Source organism: Dermacentor andersoni, chromosome 1 (genome assembly GCF_023375885.2).
Source record: "Dermacentor andersoni chromosome 1, qqDerAnde1_hic_scaffold, whole genome shotgun sequence".
NCBI classification, from domain to species: domain Eukaryota; kingdom Metazoa; phylum Arthropoda; class Arachnida; order Ixodida; family Ixodidae; genus Dermacentor; species Dermacentor andersoni.
In genome coordinates this window covers 227,685,362-227,706,296 of record NC_092814.1, presented here as the reverse complement: position 1 = coordinate 227,706,296, position 20,935 = coordinate 227,685,362, and the positions used below count along the sequence as shown (strand labels likewise).

The 20,935-nt window shown below is 48.2% G+C and overlaps 1 protein-coding gene and 1 pseudogene across 2 annotated transcripts in view; both read left to right on the top strand.

The window, feature by feature from the left end:
* Positions 1-20,935, top strand: part of Hasp (Hig-anchoring scaffold protein) — an 865,621-nt gene that overhangs the window by 310,274 nt on the left and 534,412 nt on the right. The gene's annotated exons all lie outside the window — the stretch shown is intronic.
* LOC126548694 (U2 spliceosomal RNA) lies at positions 16,066-16,245 on the top strand (annotated as a pseudogene).

Below are 20,935 nucleotides of genomic sequence, written 5' to 3'. Positions count from 1 at the left end.
CCAATATATTGCGAAATGAAAGCATGTATAGAGCTCCACTCAAATTTCGCATTCGGGAGTATCGTAACCGCCGGTGAATTTTTTTATTGAGCGACAGCTCCAAATTGGCGTCAACGTGCACATGTCGAGCGCGGTCGCAGCAAGTCGATAGGGGTGTTCGAAAGAGACACCAAAGTGTTGTTTGAGGCACCTCTCAAGCACCACCAAAACGACGTCAACAAGCTACACGTGTCTTCGAGCGCGCCTTCTAAACATTGTGTTTCGTCAGAGCATGCACTGGCATCAGGCACGTGTGATTACTAAAGCAAAAAATGGAAACATGCGTTTCCATCAAGAGTCGTTTATATTCAGACCATGACGGGCACTCTTAAACGAAACGCTGGAAATGTGCCGCCTGCGTACGCCAGGTGTCTCGGACACATCGTACGGCATACTTAAGCGACTGTTTTATCGCTTTTAGTCTCATTTGCAAACAAGGCTCCCGTGTGGGAGCCGAAACGTTAACCGAAGTATTTCGTGGTCGGTGCCTCGTTTTATTTCACCTATATTGACAGGTCCATCACACAAATGTGTCCTTAAAAGCGGCCTGAAAGTTGAAAACAGATTATACTATGAAGTGCTGCATATGGCAATGGCAGCAACTATCCTCTCAGTTTCCTGTTCGCTAAAAAAAAAATGCTTTCGCGAAAAAAAAGCAAATGTCCCAAGAAGAACTTTGTACTTGGTGGGATCGAGAGGTATTTAACTGCTTAATTTTTATTGCCAACATATTTTCTTTCCGGTCTTTTTTTATTTCCTCAGCGTCCGCGTCGGCGTCCAGCCGACGCGGGATTTTCTACTATGCGGGATTTTCTACTATGCGAGGCCCTTAACGCTGTCGCGTTAAAACCCATCAGCAAGCGCGGCAGCAGCAGCAAGCGAGGTGACCTTCGTGCGGTCTAGGGCTTCAAAGCAGAGTGGCATGAACACAGCGCGCACAAAGCTATGAGCCGTCTGCAGATCCCTTTCAAGATACGACGTGCGCGACCGCACGCGGTCGTGCAAAGTACGCACTTGTTGGCGGAGTCGAAGCCGCCCCTCCCTATTTCCCGTGCTGCCTCTCCGCTTTCTCCATTTAAGGCGCGCGAGATTGAGCTGCGATGGTATGTTTTTGCGCCTATTTTCGCCCGGTCGCGAAATATATAGTTGCTGCCGGAGCATAACGCCGCCCCCCTCCCTCCCTCCTTCCTTCCCATCACTCCCGCGGCATTTGGCGCGACGGAAGACGGCGCATTTGCTCTCCACTTCCTCCTTCGCAAGCGCCAGATCGAGCCGCGATCGTCGGCTTCCCTTGCGTGCTTTCATTCGCACATACAGCATACGACGCGCGGCGACGGTGGGGTAGCCCTTGGACTTTACACGGACCATCATGGCGACGCCGACGGCAAAATATACGCCTGGAGTGTCCAAATAATTGCTATTGCAATAAAAATACAACGTAAGTGAACGCAAGAAAAAAGAAAGAAGTAAAAAGCCAGAGGATGATCGCATAAAGCTGCGGCTGAAAGGACTTGCGAAGCATATTCAGGTCAGTCTTGCCAACTGTGCTACTGACATACGCGCCCTTGTTCATTGCCGCTTCAAGTGCACTAGCAAGGCGCAGATAATGCGTGCCTTGGTGATTCTTCTGCATTTCATACGGCGCGGTATTATGGCGCCATCTAGCATGCATTCGACTATTGACGACTGTTGCCGCCGAGATTTCTGTGCAAAACTGGTGGTCTTTTCCTGTGTTGTTTTTCTCGTTTTCTTTTTTCGTTCGTCACTTCAGATACCACGAACAAGAGATTTCAGACAAGACGACACGAACCAATGTAAACTAAGTCTAGCTTGGCATTATAGCAAAATTTTGGGTGACTAAGCAGCTCGGAGGAACATATGACACACAACATGCTTCAAGCAAGATGATTTCTACCGCAAGTATAGGACCAGCAGAACTTGTTTGCCTAATACTTAGAACATGGATGACTAATGTCGCATGTTCCGTTGTGCTTGTTCAACGCTTCATCACCTGTACGTGAAACTGACGAATGTCTTGCGAGAATCTCCCGCTTTGCATCGCCGTGTCCCCAGGACTTGCGCTATTACCCACCGCACCTGATAGGCCTGTTGAGAAGCTCTGTCGCATGCACTATCGTTGAGGCAGTAAAATGTTGTGCTGAATAGGCGCACGACGCACATTAGGTCGGCGCAGGCGCTTTCGAGCGCAACTGAGGTCACACGATGTCGACTTCCAATGAACTGCTGCAGTGCCTGCCCATTGGCTTTACGCGCATCAGCTCAGGACCCATATTCAAAGAAGTTCTTACGCTTGAGCTGTTCATAAGAGCATATGCCAACCAATCCCGATGTCGGACGTGCGATTAGCGAAGACGGCAGACCAAATGCAAACAGCATACACGAACGAAAAAAGCTTTGTGAATTCGGCTCCAGATGCGTACGTCGGCCATGTACAGTGATGCCGCCAACTGCTTAAGCTAATAACGGCAGCTAGCGTTGACCGCTTCTATGACCGTTCCAATGGCTCTGGTACGTGTTGACGCTGGCTGCCGTTATATGCCTGGCTACCCACCTGCGCACTGTTGCGGCTTAGGGTGACGTTAGGGCAAGGAATGCACTAAGCCCATCGACGACTACGTCAGGTTGTAGAAAATGAAGGAAAAATGGTTTATTAGCTTAGTTACACGGCTCCGTTACGGAAGCCCACTCCAGGCCAGAACAAGTTAAACGTCCGCGTTCGCACCAGGACCCTCTGTCCACTGCTCCGAAATGTCTGTGCTTTTAATACCGTTGTCTTCCCTATGCGAGTCGACTAGGGAATCTGAAGACTGTCCAGCAGCAAATCACCACAGTCGACTCCGTTGCGATACCACGTGGGCCCATGCTAGCAATAACCCGCAGTACCTCCGCCTCCGAAGAGACTGGTTTGGAATATGTGGCACGAAAGCAATTTGCGTCTCTCAGGTCGTCGATGTTGTTTCCCACCTTTTCATTTCGCTCAGGTTGACAGGTAAAGGGCGGGGTGAGGGCCTTTTGTGGGACCCCTCAAGAGTTGGTTTCCACGCGGCGTTGACCTCTGGATATGTGCTGATCGATGGGTGGTGGTTTGACACGTGACAAACGTCCAATTAATGCCTTTGTGGTGTTGAGACGTTACAAACGCCTCTGCCGTCAAGAGATTCGACCTGAGGGTGACCAGATGTCAGGTTGCCCGAAGCGTTGATGTTCGGTCACGGCCTCGGAGATCGTTCTAGTTGTGATGGCTGATGTCACACGTCAGCTTGAGGGCTCAGCGCTCGCTTCTTTGTGTCCACCTCCTTGGGAATGCACCGGCACACACACACACACTCGCATGCGTGGCCGATTCACACGCCTACCGGACGCTATGATCTCGGTATCGCTTTACAATGTTCTAACCCTCTCTCTGTCTCTCCCCTTTCTAGTCGTGATCATTGCTCTGCAAGACAAAAGTAGGTTGCCTATCTCAATAAGATTGATAGCGATTCGTGCGAAACACGTTCCTAAAAAAAAAAAAATACTCTGCGCTCGTTGCCGCGGCTCAGCCCGTCTGCATTCCTATTCAGGCCAAATGCAACCATCTCATCCATCTACCGTTTATTTCAGCCATTCAGAGGGCCATGGTCGCTCTCGACCGTGAATTTAGTGCCTTGAATATCGCATCCTAGCTTTTGAATTGCCCCTTTTATGCAAAAAACACTTTCTCCGAGGGCTAAACGCCTCTTCTCGCGGTGTCAGTTTTCCACTGAGGTGCCGCACAGGATGCGTGCGCTTCACTACTGTCGTTAATCTTGGCAAGGTCGACACCTTGACCACCGTTGTTGGCGTCGCACCAGAGAATGCATTCTCTGCAGAAGTCTGGCGAGACAAGTACAGGTCCTGAAGACAAAGCTTCATTCTCTAAGCTATCCACATTTCCAAATCAGCTCCGCTAATCTTCAACTTTCGTGCGACTCACACACTAGCTTTTTCTTTCTCTGGTCCACAAAAAGCGCGCACTAATAAAAAAAAAAATTTGCTGCGTGAATTACGCGCTTCAAACTACACGAAGATTCGAGCTTATTTCTAACTTCTACCACGCACGCTCTTAGCGATTCTGAAACGCTGTCGTCTTATGAATACCGTGCGAGACACGCACTAACGCGTTACTTCTCTGTGTCCGAGCGAGACACACCTTAAAGGGACAGTACTAACGTATTATAAATTGTGCGATTAACAACGACTCCACTAAATACGCGTGTTTCTTAAAAAAAAAAGAAAAAAACTTGTCGCCACTTCCAAAAAGTGAACTGATACACAAGCGTGCCACTCAAGGTTTCTAACCGATAACCTAGGCTTGGCGGTGCAAATGCATCTCAGAAAAAATGAAGCCTATCTACTACTAAAAACAAAAAAAAAAAGTGACATAATGTTTCCAAAATTTATGCGCACGAAAACCGTCCCCTTAAGCTGTACTCGAGGTGGGCGCTGTCTGAAGGCTCCTGTGCAACTTGTCAACCCGGGAATGCAGAGGGCACGTATATCATTCCCCTCGCTGCAGAGCCCTGATACCTTTCGTACTGTCCACCTGCCGTTCTCGCATTGCTCTCGAAATGCACTGCCTGGTATGACCACGTCGCGTCGCCTGACCGTCGCGTTCTCCTGGGTGATACAGGCTACACCTTGAAAAGAACTAAACAAGGGGGAACATAATTGCCCCTGGCTTTTGTCCTCCTCCGCGCGGAACGTCGCTTTCTTTTCAACCTCGTCTGGCGACACGGACGCGCTCTGACTGGAAACATTCCAACTGACAAACGCGCCCTTCTGAATCTTTCTCTGCGCGCCCTACAGGGTTTAGTGGTTTTAGATTTATTCGGCCGCATTGTCTTCTCTGCCTCAATTCTGAATTTGCGAGGCCTCTTTCTTTTGGCACTATTTCTGGTGCTCCGTTCCGAGTGCCTTTCTTTTCTTTCCGGTGGAGGCTCCTCGGCCTAACCAACTTCCTGAATTTTTGTCGGGGAAATCAGAAAGATTTCCTCCTCCGGCTTAACTATGCCTCCCGAGCTAGCTGTTTCATCCTCTTTCTTCGTACTGAGTTCTTCAGCGTAATTCAGCGCCTGACTCTCTTCTTGAATTTCTGGAGGGAAAATCGGAAAGATTTCCTCCTCTGGCTGAACTATGTCTCCCGAGCTAGCTACCTAACCTCCTTCTCTGCACTGTGTTCCGCGTCGCAACATAGCGCCTGTTCCTCTTTCTGAATTTTTGTCGAGGAAATCGGAAGGATTCCTCCACCGGCTTAACTACGCCTTCTGAGCTAGCGGTTTCATCCTCTTTCTTTGCACTGTGTTCTGCGTCATAACGCAGTGCCAGACCTTCTTCCTGAATTTCTGTCGAGGAAATCGGTTCCTCCTGAAATTCACCTGCGGAGAACTTGTATTTTGCAAGCAAACTTGCCTTCACCAAACTGTACATGCCTGCCTCGGCTGTACTCAGTCGGGCTATGACCTGCGCGACTTCTTCCGACATCAACTCAAACAACCGCTCTGATCATTTGTCCTGGTGAAATGATCGCCTTTCACAAATCCGTTCGAAATTAATCAGGTAGAGATCGATGTCATCACCTGTATCGTATGGCTGAAGCGAACTGGTTATTTCCGTGCTTTGCGTTTATGGCGGTGCCGTATCCCGCCCTGCGCGTTAATCTCGCTATCTCTTGTCCTATTTTCGCGAGCTCAATTTCATGCTGCCTCGTCTTCTCTTGCTCCTCGCGCTCCTTCTCTTTTTTCTCACGTTCCTTCTCTTCCTCCCTTTCTTTCTTCTCGCGCTCCTTTTCTTCAGTTTGGCGACATATCTTTTCCCAGGCCTCTATGAGCTCGTCCTCATGGAAACCCACTTCGTCAATCGCCGTGCGAATTTCGGGCTTCCTCAACCTATGGTTAATCTCCATACCGAGCTCTGCTACTAAGAGCAACATCTCCTCTTTCTTTAACACTGTAATATCTATACTTTTCGAGAGCTGACTACAACTTTCACTTTATTGCGCGCACACCCGGTGGCGAAAAATTACGGCTCATTGTCCGACATAACCCTGTCCTTATCGTCCGACAAAACGTAGTCGTTCAAGCTTGCCAAGGTAGTGTCTTCCGGAGACACGTTCCCAGGTCCACCGACACCAGATGGTGGGACTGCCACCTGCTGCTCTTCCTTCCAGATTCCTTGAGTCGTCCAAGACTCCATGCCGTTACTGCGACGGTTGTGCCTCCCTGAGCCACCAAGAGGAGGTCCGCTGATGCCGGATCCGCAGAAGTCGCTCTTCAGTACGTAGCTTCCCTCGATCTTGTGAAGTTCGTGTCTCCCATAGCCACGTACACAGGTCCGCCGATCCCAGATCGTGAGGACTGCCTTCTTGATGCTACCGCTGTCAACCAGTTTGTTGCGGCTTAGGGTGGCGTAAGGGCAAACAATCCACCAAACCCATCGACTGCAACGTCAGGTTGTAGAAAATGAAGGAACAAGGGATTAGTGGCTTAGTTACACGGCTCCAGTACGGAAGCCCACTCCAGACAGGAGCAAGTTAAAGGTCCGAGTACACATCGGGACCCTCTGTCCACTGCACCGAAAAGTCTGCGCTTTTAATACCTTCGTCTTCCCTAGGCGAATCGACTAGGGAATCTGAAGACTGTCCAGCAGCAAATTACAATCGTCGCATCCGTTGCGATACCACGCCCATGCTCGCAATACTCCGCAGTATCCCCGCCTCCGAAGCTCAATGGTTTGGAATCAAATAAAGCAACCTGCTAATGCAAGGTCGCCATCGTTGTTTGGTAGCCCTGAATGGGGCTACCCCTTCATCCTTAGTTCAGGCTGTCAAGTAATGGTGAGGTTGGTGGCCTTTTGTGGACCCGTCAAGAGTCGATGTCGCCTTGAAAATGACAAGTACAGTTGTCTAAACGTTAGCTCCCGCTTCTACCTTGTTCTCGTTTTGCTCATCGAGTTTCGTAGACTGTACTGTCATGCACATTTTCTTTTCATTCTTTTTTTTTTAAATCGTTGCTGAATGTCCACGCTGCGTTGACCTCCGGATAGGCGCTGATGGATGGGTGGTAGTTTTCATCGTGGCAAACTTCTAATTAACTGTGACTCCCAGGCCACCGTCGTTGTTTCCCCCTTTCATCCTTAGCTAAGGCTGCCAGGAAATGGTGGGGATGCGGCCTTTTTTGTGACCCGTCAATAGTTGATGTCCGTGCTGCGTTGACGTCTGGATAAGTGCTAATGGATGGGCGAGTGTTTGCTTTGTGGTAAACGTCCATTTAATGCCTTTGTGGTGTTGAAACGTAACAGTATAATTGGGGCAAATGCAGAATTATCTGCTCTTAATTAGAGCTATGGCGATGCTCAAACTAGCAGATGCGTGCAGCGTACGGCCGCCACTGGCCGATCCCAGCATGAGTGCAGAACTTTACTGCTTAGAAAAGGGAAATAATTTTTGACACACATTATTAAGAATATATCACCTAACCTTAAAGCGAGGCCGCAGAGCCCACTCGGCAACGTATGAGAAATCAGTTGTCCGACAGATTGCTAGCTCGCGATTACTGTTGCTTTCACGCTAATAGGTATTGTCTTCGTTTCTTTTTAGTTTAGTTGTGGATGAATTGGCTCTCGCACTGCCAATTCCTCGTTAACTCATTTGGCAAAGAGAACACCTGAACACCAAACTGAACACCTGAAAACTATGGCCACTACATATGCGGCCATTAATTCAGCTTGGCATTCGTAACAAGGCCTTCTTCGGGTTAAATGTTTCCAAACGTTTCCCACTATGGTAACGTATCTTATGAACCAAGAAGGAAAAGGAACTCGTTAGCTGGGAGCAGGCGCCTTTTAAAGTTTACTGGTGCTCTGTCCGAGCCCTGCCTTTGAGTTCGGCGATGAGTATTGGGGGTGAGCTCCACCACTGGAAAAGCTGGCGCCACCGTCGGCGTGACGTGGCATGAGGGATCACGTGGACACAGCGGCCGCGTCGGCTGCTCCGTAAGCGCCGAAGCGAGCTGAAAACGAAAGTTTAAAGTCCCAGCTGCGCCGCGGTTCTGATTAAGTGGTCAGGCTTTTCCGCCTTGGGTGTCTGCTTGACAACATTTGAAAGTACTATAATAGGTAGTGTCTGCCTTTGGAGGCGTGCAGCATGGTAGGCTACTGCTCGGTGCCGCAGTGCCGGACGTACGCAACGCAGCCCGGTTTGAGCTTTATTCACACGTAGCCGCAGGACAAGGAGCTGCGTGAAGCTTGGCTCGCGAAACTTAAAACCAGCAGACAGCCATCGGCTACAACTCGGGTATGCAGCAAGGAAAGACGCGAGGAAGATTTCTGCTACGGCGCCGGGACTGCGATGTTCAGTGAGTAGCAGAAAACGCGCACTGAGCCGCTCGCCTGCACCCGCTGTCCGGCTAATGTCATGACGGTTTGGTCTATGAACTTGTTGATGCTAGATACTGGCAAGTTCACTGAAACGAAAAGGGAGCGGTAAGGCGCATATTAAAAAAAGGTTTGGCATATGGTCATGTTTGTGTTATGAATTAATGCACTGGATTACGAAAATGAAGCAGTAGGAAATCGCATGCTGAGAAGACCGATAAATACACAGTGTGACGCAACTTGAGAAATAATATTGAAATGTCCAAGAATTTAGAAGACAAAAAAGATTGAATTGTCGCGACGGCACATCACAGTCGCCTAGCTAAGCATCGAAGTCTCTATAACGAAATTATTTTTGAACAGTTCTGATAGCGTCCACGCAACAATGGTTGCTTGTGTACTGTCAAATGCTCATATGCTGCGGCCTAATTAAAGCTCACGGCAGGGTGCGAAAACGCGCTCACAGCGAAAGCAAAACATTGTGCGCGGACATGCATGCAGACGCGCAGTCGGTTGCTGCGAACCCGTGCGATCGCTGCATTGAGACTTCATTCTGTTATGCTCCATTTGGTTATACAGACAGCTCACTATGAGAACATATTACACATAGTTTACTCTAAGCGTTTGCTTACCTTTCACGCAAGAAGCCGGTTCGGGAGACTCCATCGCGGCGATCGCACGCAGTATTCGGTAAAGAGATTCGGTAAAGAGTATTCGGTAAAGAGTATTCGGTAAAGAGTAAAGAGCCTCTGTAAACGATTCTGTGCTTTCAGTTTGCCCAAGATTATTATATCGACAGTAACAAACTACCCTCGTTTTGGGAGTACTTACATAAATGTCCAGGAGGGCTTCCGCATGGTGTTTTTATTGAGCGCCGTAAGCGAAACCTATGAGGAGCGCGCCCCGTGATCCCTCATACTACGCAAGCGAGGCGCTTCCGACAGATGGCAACTCCGTAAGTCCTCGCCCCCAATACAGTAGCTCGTCGAGATTCAGCAGTGAAACATGAAGCAAGTGGATAAGACAACGGGGACAATGAGACACAACATGGCGCAACGTGGCAGCTTGCGAAGATTACATATATACCATGCGCATGATGCACCACCTTTTTGCAAGCTTACGCTTCGTTTCGTCTTTTGCCACTGCAAACAGTCGTACCCGCTGGCATTCAAGTTGTCCGGTCCACAGAATGTTCACGTCGACTTTGCTATGGAGCGTGGTGTCATACCAGTGTTCTATTCAAATGAATGCGTTGCTCTCGTCCACTTAATTGCAATTCTAAACTTCAGCCGCACCATCGGCTGCTGCTTGACTTGCAGCATTGGAACCGTCCGTGCCTCGAGGTAAAGAGGGACTGACATTTTGCATTCTTTTCTCGCCCGAGAAAACAAAAGGACACTGATAAGGACGGTTCAAGTTGTAGCATTGCCGTTACATAACTGGTCATATTGCTTTTGCGCTCTAAAAGAACTTTATACAGTCGACCTGGCGTGCTATGCAAGATGCCCCGAGTTTCTCGCTCGGCTGAGTTTGCTTAACGGTTGTCCATGAAGAAAGATAGCGCAGAAAGCGCGAGAGTAGCCGACAATAAAATGTCGAAATAAAGCCACGTATGTCAACAGGAGCACACCCTGCGCGCGCCACTTTCTCATTTTGAACACAGATGACCGGGCCATGTTATGCGCCAGCGCCGCTCATTGATATCAAGGCAATATCCCAATATGGCAATACCGTGACTGTGCCGCTATCTACACATTCAGAGCAAGTCGCTTGCCAGGCCTTTCTGGGGCGCGTCACGGGCCCATATCTCCTCTATCCACTGTCGAATGTTAACAGCGCCGATGTGGTGCATTCTCACGCCAACCTCTTTCTTACTTTCGAATGCATAAAAGATAACATTTCCTTTCTATAACTTATTTGCACATGTAATGAAATGGGTGGGACAATAAACAGGAGAACGAAGACACCGCCGGTTTGATCACGCCACTCTTTATTTTCGCCCCCCCCCCATCTCCTTGAGGTAACGCCCAAGTGATAACCCATGAGTGAATCTTGATAAGCTAACGAGATTAGAGGCATGCGGAGGGTTGAATTCTTTATCTTGATATCATTAGTTCATTCATCTGAAGACGTTGCGGAGCTCATGGAAATCCCGGACTTTGCTAAACTCGGGCCTCCCCCCATAACACCCTTGGCACAGTATGCGTACAGCTTATGCCTCGCGGGTAATGGTGTGCCCCGAAGAATGACAAAAAAGATCGGCGATTTTGGCTATGGGGTGTCGGTAGCTGTAGAAAGCAGGTGTTCCTTACTTTCCGAATGCGTGGGGGTTCCTTCTTCTGAAATACAAGTGGGCTTCCAAGGAGCGCAGATACTACGTCTTCAAACCACGAGTACTGAAATTAGAGCTAACTGGCAGTAGCGTGGCATCCCTTGTCCCGCTTTATTTCTTTTACAGGCACGCCGCTCTATTCACTCGCGAACGGACGCGCGCGTTCAGCGCAATTTGAAGCGAGTCCGGCATGGACGGAACCCGCCAAGAGTGCGTGCTGTGAACTTCCCCCGCTTACCCGACAATGGCTGCTTTGTTTCCAGCGCCCATATGCCTCTGTCCGGCGCTTCTGTCCCGGATGGTGTCATTGTTTTCGCCATCCGCGTCCGCATTGTGCTCGCACCGGCGGCCAGCGCACCCATACCATTTTACTGGCTAAAGCGTTAACATACACCACACAAAAAGAATATTAACACAGAAAAAGAGAAAAACGAGACAAGGAAGCGCTGGCACCAAGCAAGGCAATCTTTATTCATCTCCATTGCTTCTCTCTTCCACCGGGCCGTTCGCGATGCGCGTGCAAAGGCTTGCTAGTAATGCACTCGCTTCTGCACGCTATGCCGCCTTCCAAGCGAGCGTAACAAACCGATAATGTGCACCCGCTTTCGAAATGAAGACGGCAGTGAGAGCGATACGTTGCAATGGCGCAAGCTTCCAGGAAAAGGCGGCACCTTCGTTGCCACAGGCTATGGGCGTTACCGGAGCGTTCGTGGAGCGCTACATAACGGGACACCAAAGGCGAACGTTAGATGGCATAGATTATCTCTCTGCAGCTCCTCCAGCGCTTTTTCGGCGGACAAAATGTCAGTCATGAGCAAACAAAATGACAGTCGAATGGGGAGCTTGCTTTCCTCATTTCCAACCACCACAAACCACGGTGGAAAAAAAAAGAAAAGAAATGCAAGTGCCGCGACGTTTACGCTTGTGCGGCTGCCCGCGTCTCACCGGCGCATTGCATCTGACAGAAGAGCAACTAAAACATATATTTATATGTGCTGCCTTCCTTTTTTGCGTCAATGTCGGTAGCACAAAGCCTCGCTCAACACTCGTAGTTTCATGCCGCCCGTAGCGGGAACAGCAGCGTGGATCGGTAAGAGAGCGAACGACTTAGAGGATGGCATGTTCCATTCGCAACTAAAAAACGAAAAAGGAAGTGACAGAAGCAAAGTAAGGAAAGAAAGAAGGAAATAAAATAAAGTTGGAGGACAAATGAAGACGAAACAAGCCAGACAAGGACGCCACTAACTGCCTCATTTGTCCATCTCTTTTCGCAACGAATCATAGAAGATGAACACGTACCCCCAGTACTGCGCCACAAGTACTACTCAAACGTAGAACTCGTTGCTGAAGAGAACTGCAAGCTCCACTGGACAAAGTCTCGGAAAGGGAAGTGACACCTTGTTTTGTAGTCAGTAAGGCTCTTGAAATGTAGTTGGTCGTTTAAGTTTCTTTTTTTTTATAGCTTCACCTGTCAAGAGCTCATTGATGCTTTGCCGCGACCGTCCTCTTTCTGTTATCTCTGTTTTATGCAGGGGCGATTATCAAATAATTAGCACAGGCCAGTGAGCAAGAGTTAGTGGGCTGAAACTTCGCACACAGGGAATAGTATATAGTTCTCGCGTAGATGATGTCGTATTGTATAGTGACGGTGAAGAACCAGTGCAAAAAAAGACATCCGATGAAGAATGGTTACCGCCAGAAATCAAAAGAATTTATGCGTGATAATAGTGGCGAATTCATTAAGCTGCGTACAATAAAATAATGAAGCCGCTTGTTATTTCCGAAGTTGCACGAAACCTAGGAAGCGCATGCAGGTGCACTCGTATATGAAGCCAACCACTGGTGACGTCCTACTCCGGGGGTCCCAGGCGATTATGTCCGTAGCCATATGTGCAAGGAATCATCACAAGCGGGAGAGTAGAGATCTCAGTATACAACTCCGAAGATTAATTATTATTTTAACGCAAGTGTACCGTGTTTTTTTTTTTTTTTGGATGGCTCTGTAATTCTTGATGACTGGAGCACGGCACATGTAGTGTCAGTGTTTAACAAAGGTGACCATCTAAACATTGGGAACTACAAGCCAATATCTTTAATCTGCACGTCATGTAAGCTCTTCGAAAATGTAGTCAAACATTATAGCACCTCGTTTCTTGATGAAAGCAGCTTGTTGCCACCATTACAACATAGTATTAGAACAAAATTATCAACAACACAATTGCTCACAATAATCCACGAGTTTGCTTCGTCTCTTAATAAGACAAATGAAACTGATGCTAATGCTATTTCGTTGCATTTTAGTACGCTCTTTGACCTTGTTACACAGACTACACTCATTCCTAAATTACGTAGCATAGGCCTGCCAATTAACATTATTAGCGGGATTCGCTCTTAACTACATGTCCGGTATACTGCCTGTATCATCGGGAGTCCCTGAGGGCAGCGTTCTGGGACCTGTCCTTTCTTCTTTTTTTGCGGGGGGGGGGGGGGGGGGGGCGGAGGTATATAAATGACATCGTTACATCAGTAGATACATTAGAAGTAAATATACGACTTTTTGCAATATGACTGCATATTTTTTAAAAGCATTAATGCTTCCAAGGACCAGCAATGCCTCCAAACTAAATTGCATGCTGTTTCTAAGTGGTGCGAAGACTGGTTTATGAAATTAAACAGTGACAAATCCGTTTTCATGCATATATCGAAAAATAAATGTTCTCTTAATCATACGTATCTCCTTAACAACTGTCCTTTGACTCGGGTCGATGAGTACAAATATTTAGGTGTTACAAATACAAAGCGCCTGGCATGGTCCAGCCATATATTAATAAAATCTCCTCATCTGCGTCGAAAAAGCTCGGTTTCTTGCAGCACAAGCTAAAAAACAGCACCCTCCGACATCAAACTGCCGGCCTACGATGCTTTCACTCGACCTAAATTATAATATGCAAGTGTTGTGTGGGACCCACATCTAAAGAAGGACATTGAGAAACTTGAAATGGTGCAACGAAAAGCGGTTCGTTTCACCGTTAATGCCTACCAAACGAATGGTTCACCCACAACGCTCATGGCCACTAACAACATTCCTGCCTTACAGTACCAAAGAGCAATTACTAGACTAAAGTTTCTCCACCCACTTTCCGTAAATTTAATCTTAGTCCTTAAACCTACTTAAGACGCCGGCATTCTAGACAAACTAGACATACGCATGCTCACACCTTTGAACGTACTTCTTTTCCTGTATTCATATTTTCCTCGGACTATCAATGAGTGGAACGATTTACCATATGAAGCCTTTTTGGAAATGGATAACCCTGAATTTGAAAATTATATATCTTTTTCTTCATGGCCACAGGATTTAAACTATGATGGCTATCAAATGAATGGATGTGACTAATGCTTTGCTGTGTTGCATGACCTTTACCCGCATATGGTTGAGTGTGCTGTATTACTGAACCATGTTTTCACTGCTTCTATGTTATATATTGTTTGAATTTATTTCTTAATTTTCTTTGTATTATGCCGCCCCTCCTTGGTTTACCGACGACTTCCGTATATTCTAAATAAGTAAGTAAGTAAAAAATTACAGAGCTTTGATGAACCTTGCGAGAGCTCGCGGCGCCGCTGAAGTCGGCCCCCGTGAAACCGCACGTCAAAACATGCAGTTGGTCCCGTAGTTTGGCAGCAACTCAGATTGCTTTGCTTGAGTACGCCTAAGAAAACTGCAGAAAGTATGCGATGCCACAACAAGCAGATATACGTATAAGTGATTAAAGTACCGTTTTTGCATCAGATTTTGAGCTGAAGAATTCGAATTATAGACAGTAAGAAAAAAAACGTTGCTTTTCTCGTTCTGTTCTTTCACGCGTGCTTTCACGCACCATTCATTACTACACTCTAAAACAAAATTACGTCATCTGTCTTGTCCGCATTTCCTTTCTTTAACGCTGCGAGCCCGGTACTTTCCAGTAACGAACGACATGCGCGTTATCAGCATGACATAGCAAATTCCTGACAGGAAAGTAGCGGGCGCGGCGTTTTCAAGAATAGAAACGCAAGCAAGGCAGATGACGATTATCGTTGTGTGGCAGATATACACCCCAAAGGGCGTACCTTTGTCTAACACTCAAAGAAAAGTTTACACCCTTTGGTGTGTATATTTGCCACACAACAATAATCGTCATCTGTCTCGCCCTCATTTTTTTTCTTGAAAACGCTACGCTCATTACTTTCCTATCGGGAATGCTATGTCATGCTGATAACCCGCATGCCGTTCGTTACTGGAAAGTACCGGGCTCGCCGCGTTAAAGAAAGGAAATGCGGGCAAGACAGATGACGATTATTGTTGTGTGGCAAATATACACCCCTAAGGGTGCTACTGTTTTTAGAGTGAAGAGTGTAGCTGGCACATACAGCCTCAATGGTTATCTGAACCTTACATTAACAGCTATAAGCTACATTAAGTTCCCCTATAGTGTTCCAGATAGCTCCGATAATACACAGTAAAACGTCGCAACGAATGTATTTAGTTGTGCTTTATCTGAGCACAACTAGCAATTCGTTAGCAATAGCTAACGTAGGACGCTTGTTTCATATGTGAAAAAAAAATTGGCTGAAGGCTTAGCTTGGTTAAGCCTGGAAGATTGCGAAAGCAATACCCTTGGCTGCGCCTTGGTTCGGCTGATGGTGTGGACATGGGGACCCCCTTTGTTAAACTTATGGCTATACATCATCCGACATAGCGCAAGGCAGCGCGCCGACCACTGCGAGGAGCAGAGCTGTAGCCCCATTTGTCCTCCTAGCGTGACGTCACACCAGCGAGCGCCCTCTCTCGGTAGCGCCGCAGCAGCGGCGCGCAAGGCTTCGCCTCCACCATCGATGCCGCGAGCTGGGGCCCCGTCTCTCGGTCTGGCGTGACGTCACACGGTCACGTGACGCGCAGCTGTGTAAGGAGGCGCCACGACCACCGATGGGCCGAAAGTGCGAGCAGTATTGCTTTCGCAATAAAAATCATGAGCCCTTCCCCTCTGTGAAGGTGGATGACCAGCGAAGCTTTTAGCATACGACACAGAGGTGACACAGAATGTTGAACATTGGTACGGACTCATTTACCGTGATTTATGTATACATTCGCGTAGATGACGGGACGACCGCCCCTAGGAGCCGGAGGAAACTAGACACGCGTAACGTTTCGATGGGACCGCCACCACGGGAGAGCGGAAGGGAAGGCAATACGGAAGCGCTTGGAACGCCGACAAAGAGAAGGCGGTGCGAACGTAGACATGGTCGACGCGGGTCAAACTGTAGTATCTGTTCTTATCAGCCTAATATCTGATACGGGTTGTATTTGGACCCAAGATATTGAACTTATTTTTGCAAGTTGGTGGATTGCTTGAAGCCTGTTTCAACTCCGCCGCGGGTGGGCCCGGTATTGTACTATCTTCGGGATCGGCCCACGGTTTTTGGTCTACGGCCAATGATCTGCTGGAAACTAGCCAAATACAGCTTCGCTGTAAAAGGAGATGCCGTGCGTTGATCACACTGTGTGTAAGAACTGGCTGACGGAAAAATTCAGTAGATACACTTAAGACTGTTTACGTGTGCGAATGCGAAAGCATTATACCCTTGTAGACCTCGGAACGCCATGAACACGCTCACGTGATATACTAATTACGTGGCGCTGCTTCCTTCCCACTGGCTGCGCCGTCACGTGGCCAATGACGCACGCATTAGGCCATACCTTTAGTCAGCACGATGGCTGCGACGTGACGTGTGCAATGGCGCACGCACTAGGCACACCTTTAGTCAGCCGGAATCCTGGAGCCGCCGTGACAGCAGGGAAGCGTGTTCGTCTCGCCCTCCGGAGACCCGGGCTCGATTCCCACCCAGACAGAAAGTTACGAAGTTGTCTTTTCAAAGCTATTAATTTACTTTGTGTACATGAACCTCTTTGAGAAACTTGACGTCAATCCGAGCATTTTTCGCTTGTTTTTACTCTTCGCGCCGTTGGTCATTTTCGGTACTATCTTTCGGTCACGCCTGCCGATTTCCGCCGAATGGGGCATATAATGCTTTCGCAATAAGATAAACAACCACTCGGATGCTGGGACGAGTGAAGAACTTCGTATGCTGCATTTTTGGTGCCTTAAAGAAAGCTGCGGCTTGTCAATACCGGTAGTTTGGTTTTCGTGCGGGATAATTTTACCGCGCTACGTGTGAAGTGGCTCGGCCCAAATGTGACATATCGTATTCGTCTTGTGGGGTGACGTAGCGCGAGTATGCACTCAAGCACCGGTTGTCTGTGGGTACAATTTCCCATCAGTCTCTTGCTTAAAGAAGAATAAAGGAAAGATACAAAGTGGTCGACTTCCTCATTGGTGAGCCTAATATTCGTCATATTTAGTGGCGGAGACTATATTTGGAGGACAGGGGGAAAAAGTGAGAACCAAAAAAAAAAAAAAAACAAGCAAACGTTTTCATTTTGCAAGAAGCATACGAAATTTCCTTGCGGGAGGCAAACACTAAAGGCGAAAAAGCCTGACGAGGTCTTGGCCCGAAAAGAAACGTAGGTCGCGCATATGGGCTCTCCTTCTCATGGTTGAAATTTTTTCACAGCGTGATCACCGAATTCCGGTTGATTAATGACCACAGACTGATATTGGCCTCGTGCATGTATAGTACTCATGTACCGCGTCCGCACCAACGTGCGCCCAGTGAGGGATCCGCCAGAGATGCGCATCGCGGTTGGCTCCCGAGAAAAGTGTGTGCGCCCGCGAGCCCTCACGAGGAGTGATTTATGTTGAATCGCCTTCTCTCCGCCGCGCCTCGCCAAAATCGGGCGTGACTTATGACGCGCGAGAAACCATGTGACGCGGCCGCGCCGAGCACACAGTTTTCGCTCCCACTCCCGTCCCCCAGCTACTTTTCTCTTCCATTGCACTCCTCATTAATAAGCTGTCCATTTCCTGCTGTCCTTGGCGGGAGCCGGCCAAGCTATAGCGCTGCCGCTGCAGCTGCTTGCGATACTGCTACCGCAGGCTTGTACCGTTTCGCAGCCTGACGCGCATCGCTCGGGGTTTGTACGTATATGCGTGTGTGTATCTGAGCACCCTTTGCCGTACAGCTCAGAATCCCTTCTACAGCGACGCGTACACGACGGCATATTCCGACACACAAGAGGTGAGCGACGCAAGGAATCGGGGCGAGAACATTAAGCAAGAGCAGGCTCTCTTGGAGGCTTTACTTTGCACACACAAACGCACACGTACGGGGACGGAGAGGGAGGGGGGGAGCACGACTGAGACATCAGAAGGAAATAACCGCCTGGGGCGTAAGGAGTTTCCTTGCCTACCTTAACTGTTGCTTGGCTTCTATGTTTGCGTTGCTTCCGTGATTACCCCTGACAGGAGCCTGCAGGCCAGCTCGTTGAATACATCTTCGCCCGTGCCACGTTTACCTTGAAGGGCGAAAGGAGGTAGGGGGGATCGCTGAGGGAAACCGCCTACAATACAAGCATACAAGCTCGCGCAAGAAATGGCCGAACACGCTCAGGTGCCTTCTCCCTGTTCTCCGTGTGTGCATCATGAGGAACAATCTGTTTGTACCGTTGCATCTTGCCGATGGTCATTAAACATGCATGCCACATTTTTTTCTGTTCGTTCTGTTTTTCTGGAGCTACTTTTTCTTAGAAGTCTAGTGTCTCTGGTCGGTTGCTTGGAAATAGTTGCGTCACTTCCCCACTTCTCTCTTTTCCTTTCTTTGCTTGTTTAGTTCACTCTCTTTCTGCAAAAAGTATTTCTGTATTACTTTGCCCATTCGCTACACAAAAATGCTAGGTCCGTTGGCTACCGGTGGCTTCTAAATTCTACGATGCAGAAGCGTAAACGGTAATACTCTTACATAAAGCAGTGAGAATGCATGTAGTGTTACTCTTTCTGTGAATACCAAACTCCATTCGTCATTTTGTCTAGCTATTTTTCTTACTGTAGAGCAGTAACATACTAGGGCACGTTCCTAGCCAAAAAGAAAAAAAGACGCAGCATTTACGACATTACCTTAGCGGCTATGGCTAGTTCCATTATCGTTGCATTGCTCTATAGTATTGCCTTCTGTGAACTCCAAAACACACTCACAGAGGTGAGAACCCTCACAATCTGCCTGTCACAAATTCGTGTTCGTCATCTATCGTATTGTCTTCTGTGGCCTCCAAAACACATTCACAGACGCGAGCACTTTGAGAGTCTGTGTGGTGCACAAATTGGTCTTCGTCCTCTATCCTATTTTGTTCTGTGGCCTGCAAAACATATTCACAGACGGGAGCACTCTCATAGTCTGCGTGGTGCACAAATTGGTCTTCGTCCTCTATGCTATTGTCTTCTGTGGTCTCCAAAACACATTCACAGACTCAAGCACTCCCAGTGTCTGCGTGGCGCACAAGTCTCCACCCAAACGGCCAAGCACCAAAGCTGAGTGATAGCGCAGTGTTCGCATTATGGATAGCGCAGTGTGCATACGGCTCCCAACCGTATGTGCAGCCTTTGCTAAAAGTATATAGGCTGCTTGGCGCCTGCACCATGCATATATGTCGTTCGGTTGTGTGGTGCGCTTTCCATATAGCTCCTGCGACATTCCAGACGTCTGGAAGGTGAGCACGAGATTCATTTCCATTCCCCGGCACGTTCAAATTTATACCCTAGGAGTTGCCTTGAGGAGTCTGTACTCAGCCTGGAGGCTGTAGGCAACGACGCGCGTATACTTTTGACAAAGAATGCGCATTGCAGGAGGGACACGAGTTCTAGTTTCAGGGGGGGTGGTCGGTGATGTTTTATTTTTCTTGGCCCTATGGTGAGGGTGAAGCTGAGGATTAAGATCCAGAATGTGACAGCGCTACTTGAGACGAGAACTTCGGTTTATATCCTTTGTGAAAAATCGCACTGTTACATTGTGGATAATACAGAAGCAACTAGCCCAATTTTTGACGTCCTTGAGAATGAATAGGTGGCATGACGACCATTACACGACTGAAAGCCCACTTTTGAGCGTTTATACGTCTGTCGCAGTAAAAAAGAAAGTTTTGGTGTTTGCTCAGAGTCCGTTATCGAAGGCTTGGCCTCACCTATATTCGAGCATTACATAGATCGTTATGCCATAACGGCACCGTCGAAGCTGGATGCCAGCTGAGCACGTGTTCGCTGCCACGTTGTGCCATTCGAGAGGGTATAGCCTATCGGTAAAATGCGTTGCTGCAGTCACCGGCACTGTCGGCCGCTAACTGTACATGCCTGTCACCCATGGCAAGATGTCGCACATCACACAGATACACGCTGTAAGGACAGGTGCTCCGACGGCGGAGGCACGTCTAAGTAATCCTGACCTCTGCAAGGTAGCACACGTGGCTACGAAGCTTGGGGGCTGACGATACCAAGACAAGCGCGTTGCTACCTACTCTTTAAGAGCGCCTTCTACTGTGCATAACGACACAATTAAGTTACCAATTTTATTTCCCGAAATTTTAATGAGTGATTTTTAGTTTAAGATGACAGGTGGGACAATGGGGCGTTGTTTTGGTTTATGTTTAGCTGCCCGCCTTATATGTCACAAGGTGTTTCCTTGAGTAATGCGCTAGACCAAATTCCATTGTGCGCTGTTCATGTTTTAGTCACACGTGCAAGCCGGCTTTCTTTATTCTGCCACTGCTGATCAATTTAAGTCTTCAACTTCCTGTGAACACTTTGTCTTGCTTATATGTAAACTGGGACGCATTGCTTCTAGCGCTCCAGTCTTCGGGTCACAGGACCTGACCAAACAGATGGAATTCTGCCACCCTCGCTATCGGTTCCTTTATTCAGGAACTTAATGGGGACACTGGACGTCCAAACGTTTGTCTCTGCATTGGTCATACTTGCAGTAGCACGTTTGCCTTGCGAATCGCTACTTGCCCGTTGTTCCTCCACGCCAGGTAGCGTCGCTGCGTGTGCGGCAAACGTCTTTATGATTCAGCCCATATGTCGTTTCGTTTCCCGTTGGTTGTCGTGGATGACGAGCACGACGTCGTTGCTGAGCTCAGCGTTCTGCTGCTGCGTCTCGGGTTCCATTCCCGGCCACGATGGGCGCATTCCCACGGGGTTTAATGCAACAACAATCCTGCACATT